Source organism: Panicum hallii, chromosome 2, assembly GCF_002211085.1.
Source record: "Panicum hallii strain FIL2 chromosome 2, PHallii_v3.1, whole genome shotgun sequence".
NCBI classification, from domain to species: Eukaryota; Viridiplantae; Streptophyta; class Magnoliopsida; order Poales; family Poaceae; genus Panicum; species Panicum hallii.
Genome location: NC_038043.1, coordinates 1,734,531 through 1,739,812, shown reverse-complemented (window position 1 = coordinate 1,739,812; position 5,282 = coordinate 1,734,531). Strand labels below are relative to the sequence as shown.

The window sequence follows — 5,282 nt, the reverse complement described above, 5'->3', positions numbered from 1 at the left end:
TTCATTCGGCGGCCCCGTTTTGCTGATGAGCATGAGGGCATGAGACAAGATGGGATATGCCAATGTGATCAAAAAAGGAATGCAATTTTTGATATTCGCCTCCCCAATCAGTCTGTATTGATATTATCTTTCGATTAAAGAGTCTTTCAACAAGATTTTGAAACTCATGGAATTTCTGAAAAACTTCAGATTTGTGCTTAAGGGGATAAAGCCACACAAATTTGCTATAGTCATCAATAAAACTAACATAGAATCTGTTTCTTCCAACACAAAAGGGCGAAGGTCCCCAAATATCAGAAAAAATAAGCTGTAAAGGTTGGCTGGAAACGCTATGCGATTTTGGATAAGGAAGCTGATGACTTTTTGCCTTTTGACAAGCATCACACACAGACTCTTTATTTGATTCACCTAAACACAGAAGATTGTTCATACTAAAATTTTAGACACAATGGGGGCAAAAGCATGGCCCAAATGACTGTGCCACCTTTCAAAGGATGGCTTGATGACTCCAAAAGCTTGCTTTATTATGGATGAAGGAGGAAGAGGATATAGGCCCCTGCGGCATGACCCTCTAAGTATGGTGTTCTTCATGACCTGATCCTTGATCAAAAAATAATCAGGATGAAATTCAAGGAAAGTTGAATTATCTTTAGTAAGACGATGAACAGAAACAGGATTTTTAGCAGCTTCTGGAACGTGGAGAACTTTATTTAGATGTAAATTACGAGTTGGGGTATGAACTATTGAATGACCAATATGTTTAATTTCCATACCTGCACCGCTTGCGGTGTGAATTTGGTCGCCTCCGTTGTACTTGTCACGAACGGCGAGCTTCTCAAGATCACTGGTTATATTGTCTGTAGCACCAGTGTCCATGTACCAGTTTTGATCCATGGAGTAGAGACTCATAGCAGCAGCAATGTGTCGTTCCTCTGGAACGTAGTTCTCATCAAAACGATGCCAGCATTCAAGCGCCGTATGTCCTGTCTTGAAGCAGACTTGGCAGATAGGGCGCCCATTGTTGTCGTGGGTTGCAGTAGGACCAGTGGGAAAGCTTTTGCGCGGCTGGTTTTGCTGGTTGTAGCGTGGCTGTTGCTGCTGTCCGCGCCCACCAGACCCATGGCCGCTAGCGCCGCGACCATAATTTGGACGCCCACGAGCACCGCGGCCAGAACCACGCAACTGCTGGTTCCCGCCACGACCACCTCCTCTTCCTGCCGAATTGGCTGATGAAGATCTTGTGCCAAGCTGCAGTTCTAATCTAGTCTCAAAGCTTAGTAATTGTGAGTATAATTCAGTGGGGGTGATAGGTTCAACCCTAGTTATAAGAGCAGAGACTAAAGGATTAAACTCTGGATCTAGACCATTGCAGATATACATCACCAATTCTTCATCATCAAGAGGCTTTCCTGCTGCAGCCATCTCGTCTGCGAGCCCCTTCATCTTGCCGTAGTACTGGGCTACGGTCATGTTCTCCTTCTTCGTCGTGGCGAGGGCGAGACGTACGTTGGTAGTACGGGCACGCGTGTGTGATGCGAACATGTCGCTGATCGCCTTCCATGCTTCAGCGGCGGTCCTTGAGATGGCGACTTGAGCCAAGATGTCCCTAGATAGGGAACCGAGGAGAAAGCCGAGGACTTGCTGATCCGCGGCAAACCACTCCTCGTAGGCTGGATTGACGACCGTGACAACCTTGCCATCGGTTGTCTTCTCGTTCACTTCTTCAGAGGGAGCAACGGCTTTGCCGTTGACATAACGCTCCAGCCTCGCGCCTCGTAAGGTCGCGAGAACCTGCGCTAACCACATCGCATGGTTCTGGCGGGTGAGCTTCCCGGTGACTTGAACGCCGAGAAGAGGATTGGTTGTCGAGCTTGATGATGCCATGGAGATCTTGATTCTTGAATCACCTACGCTCTGATACCATGTTAAATCAGAGTCGCACTTGAAGCCTTGGGTGGAACACCGGCCTCTAAACTCAGAGATCACGGTGGCTACTTGTTAATTAGATGCATGCGCAACATGGTGCGGTTACAGATATATATGAAGGAGATATGACCAGCTAGAGATAAAATTAGGAAAGACTAAATTTAGTAACAAGAGTCCTAGACAATCTATAATCCTTAGCCGGTCATGACTCTTCCATATTTGGTTCAGTTACATGTCTATATTTAGTTACAAGATGTTTAACATTTAGAACAACCTACTTAGTTTAAAATTTGACTAACTTTTTTCCTAAACTTCACATATATACCTTCATCCACAAATTTATGCTTTGGTTTTGTTCTAGATCTAATTTTCTTCTAGTTTTAACCAAACTTATAGTATATAGCATATTTATTTGGCAGTACTTTGTACTTATTTATGAACATCTCTAAGAAATTAGGTTAGCAAAATTTTGAGATGAGCTAAAGAAGCTACCACAAGCGCTTTTGCTGTTCACAAACATGTAGCTAAGCTACTGAAAATAACTAATCGTAATTGAGAACACCCATATTAAGTCAAAGACTCGTAGCTCGAGTGGGCAAATTCCACCATAAGCAATCTAAGTTAGCTGATGTGAGTAATATGTAGTGCATCTCAGGCATGGATTGGCCACACACACGATATCCATTATTGGTAGCCACATCATCTTCTCTCGCTTGACCACTACTCACCGTTCTTTCTAACGGCTAGCCTGGTTCCATCAGCTTTACTGTAGTGTTCGGCCATCCCAAACCACCATTAGGAGCACGAGCCCCCTCCTCTAGCAGTAGAAACCAAGTAATTAAGCATTGGAGACCATTCCCGGTGTAATTTGGCAATGGTGAAATCATTTTTTCTATGAAAGACGCTTTATTTCAAGATGAAATATTATTCTTGAAGTAAAATTCATGGTGGGTCCCTAAACTTGTTAAGTGGTGTCATCGAGGTTTCTGTACTTTCAAAATGCATTATTTACTCCACATTCTTGGCTCGGGTACCACCAGACATCCAAACGGGCCTCGGCTGAAAGCATCTAGATCCCTAATTTGGATTTTGATAATTAATGACAAAGGTTGTCCCGGAGATGATTTGAGCCTCTATATGTGCTATGGAGATATTCTTTATGAATGCATGATGGATGGCTCAAGGCAAAGGTATAAGATAGGTTTTTTCCATTTTACCGGTCAAGAGGTGATTAACGGATGATATTTGACCGGATTAATAGGCTAGATAGCCGTACTATCAAGAGGGGTCAATTTCATTTGCTTAATGGTTCTATAGTGCCACTTTACTCAAACAATTGCATTGCATGCGTATAGAAAAATCGTATTTGAAAAAGTGGAAAGACCGGAGAGGAAACGCTTGTCGGAAATGGCTAACTACGCTTGAAAGGCGGACGGTCTGCCATTTGTACGGTGGACCGTTCCATTACTTAGCTAAAATTCGAGTTGTCTGGTCGAGGCGAAGTTTTCAATGGCGGACGGTCCGGCTCTTGGGGGGCAGACGGTCCGCCGGCTAATGTGAGTGAATCGACAGAAACTTCAAAGTTTCGGGTGGGCTTTTCACGTTGAATGGCGGATGGTCCGCCTGGTACTGACGGACGGTCCGCTTGGTCTTGCTGTGCGTCGATAGAAATTCAAATGTTTCTGTCTAATTTTTGACCGTGAACGGCGAACGGTCCGGCCCTAGGGGGCGGACGGTCACCCGGCTGATGCTGCGCAACGACAGAAACTTTGTTGCTTCTATGTGCTCTTTAACCATGCACGATGGATGGTCCGGCCCTAGGTGCCGGACGGTCAGCTGGCTAAAATTTGAATCATGACAGAAACTCGATTGTTCTATGTTGGAACTTCATTGAACTACGGACGGTCCGCGGATTGTGAGGCGGATGGTCCGCCTGGGCTGTAACAGTCACTTCTGACATAGTTTGACTTTGAACATAGCTGTTGGTTTGAAAGGCGGACCGTCCGGTCCTTGTGAGGCGGATGGTCCGCGAATGCTCTATTTTCATGGGATTTGACTGTAACAGCTAGCCACGGGGGAAGGAGCTATATATACCTCATGCCCGGCCGTGGGTGAGAACTCTTGGCACTTTGAAAAGCTTTCTTGACATATTTGAGCCTTCTTCCTTCTCTCTCACTCACTTGGCTTTGAGATTGCATCTTTGTGAGATCAAGAGCATCACAGTGCATTGCATCAAGAGTTTGAGCTTTGTGGCACTAGGGAGTCTTCAAGCAAGCGTCATCGAATTGTTACTCTTGGAGGTTGCCGCCTCCTGGACGGCTTGAAGATGTGGAACCATTGAGCCCTTCAAGGAGATTGTGAAGGAGCCCCGGTTGTTCTTGTGAGAGGTCTTGTGCTCACCTCGCCGGAGCAGTGAAGGGCAACTCTAGTGGAATCGAGGTTTGGAGAGGTTCATTGATCCAATCAGCTCATACATCAAGTGTGACTTGATAGAGGAGCGGTTGGAGCTTTGAATCCACCTCAACATGGATTAGGGGTGACCGGCAAGTCATTGACACCACGGGAAAAATTTGGTCTCTTGTGTGCTTGGTTATTTCTCTTGCTCAAGCTATTTCTTGCAACTTACTTTGAGCATTTAGATTCTTAGAGATTGAATTGATACTTGTCACCCTAGGTTGCAAACCTTCATCTAGATTTGAGATAAATAGAAATAGGATTTTTACTAATCAAATTCTATTGGTGTTGTGATTTTAGTTCAAACCGCCTATTCACCCCCACTAGTCGGTGTCCTAGATCCTACATCGGCCTAACCCATAAGGCGACGTGGCCCTCCATGCGGGATCCGACGTGGCTTGGCATGGCTAAATAGCCAGGTGTCCCCTTCCGCTCGACCTGTCCTCCTCATTCGCCGCCTCCCTCCTCGTGCCCATTCCCCTTTTGCCAAACCCTAGAGGTGCCGACGGTGATTCATTCGCCGCCATCAAATACCCCCCCACCCCCTACCCATGGCGATTTGGATTGAATCGCCACCCCCTTGTTGCCATTCGCCTATCCTCTGCCCCAATTCAGCCGCGGCCATGGATTTGAGCTTGAGCAGCGTTGGGGAAAGCCGTAAGAACGGGATGCCGGACCTCCCTCTAATTCAGTGCCCGGACTGCCGCTGTAGGATGTTGAAGGGCAAGATGGCCAGGACAGAGAAGAATTTTGGCCGCTTCTTCTTCGTCTGCCCAAGTCGCCAGGTGAGTCATTGTTGTGGTTGCCTCTCTTTGTGCTCAGTTTTGCGCTGATTGAGGTGGAATGGCGTGCAGAGGGATGGAACTGGATGTCAGTTTTGGCGCTGGGATGATGAGTACAAG

General features: G+C 46.3%; 1 non-coding gene across 1 annotated transcript; it reads right to left on the bottom strand.

Moving 5' to 3' along the window:
* Positions 1 to 1,265: 1,265 nt before the first annotated feature.
* LOC112883676 lies at positions 1,266 to 1,404 on the bottom strand. Its single transcript, XR_003226930.1, has one exon. It is a non-coding gene; the product is annotated as a small nucleolar RNA Z247 (small nucleolar RNA).
* Positions 1,405 to 5,282: the final 3,878 nt, after the last annotated feature.